The sequence below is a fragment of the Otolemur garnettii genome, unplaced genomic scaffold (assembly GCF_000181295.1).
Source record: "Otolemur garnettii isolate 467f Iridium unplaced genomic scaffold, OtoGar3 scaffold00052, whole genome shotgun sequence".
Taxonomy (NCBI): domain Eukaryota; kingdom Metazoa; phylum Chordata; class Mammalia; order Primates; family Galagidae; genus Otolemur; species Otolemur garnettii.
The window spans coordinates 8,327,255-8,328,301 of record NW_003852447.1 but is presented as its reverse complement, the minus strand read 5'-3'; the positions used below and the strand labels follow the sequence as shown (position 1 = coordinate 8,328,301).

Below are 1,047 nucleotides of genomic sequence, written 5' to 3'. Positions count from 1 at the left end.
AGGATCATTGTTTACTATTTTGGTATGATGGCAGTTTTCAATAGCTCTCTTATTTTTCTCCTCAATAGACAACATTCCATTCAGCCTACCCCAAATTTCCTCTTTACTCACATTGGAGAGATTGTTCTGCATTCTCTTTTGCGCAGTCCCAAGTTATGCCGATGAAAGACCACACACAGTTCAGTCCTTTGGGGGTTTTTTTTTGCAGTTTTTGGCCGGGGCTGGGTTTGAACCCGCCACCTCCAGCATATGGGGCTGGCACATGGAGCCAGCACCCTACTCCTTTGAGCCACAGGCACCACCCCCACAGTTCGCTTCTGTTTGCACCAGTGGTTCATCAGAACTGTGTCAAGATTCCAAATTCATTTTCAGGTAATGCATAAGTCTCACCACTTGGAATTCTCTCAACCTTCTTTAATATGTCAGGGAAGATGCAGACTGGTGATTACTTATGGATGACCTAGTAGCACCATTCTACCAGGCCTTATGACCCTAGTCATTCTACTTCGTTCTTCAGTTTTTCCCAATCCTTTTAAACACATACATTGACCTTGACAATGCCAGCTTCTTATCTGTTTATGCTTGAGCAGCTTGTATTTATATGGTTATACAGTAAAAGTTCATCCACAACAAAACTCTTATAGAATCAGTGCTCTCAGGCAAGCGTTTGTTGGCTGGATTTCATAATGCTTACTTTTAATTACCATTTGAATCCCTTATTTTAAGCAACCGCTATTAAAAATCTTTCTAACATGGAAAACATGTTTCCTTGCCTTCTTTAGTATATTTTGTTAAAATTTAAATTTTAAACATTGGCTTGAAGTCATAATGAACAACAATAATTACTGGAAGTAACACAAAGGAGCATCAAAAGCACAGCGTTTGGTCAAGTCCAGGGCTCAAGGGCCTAATTCATCAAGTTACTTAGGACGCTCTGAGCCTTGGATTGCACACCCACAACATAAGAATAAGAACACATTTTTCATGGGGTTGTTGGGATGACTGAGTTAGATTATTAGCAGCACGCAAACAGTTTAAGTCTGTGCC

General features: G+C 40.5%; 1 protein-coding gene across 2 annotated transcripts in view; it reads right to left on the bottom strand.

Annotated features, from left to right (window-relative positions):
- The window catches only part of PRKD1 (protein kinase D1), a 305,211-nt gene that overhangs the window by 173,583 nt on the left and 130,581 nt on the right, over positions 1 to 1,047 (bottom strand). The window lies entirely within an intron of this gene.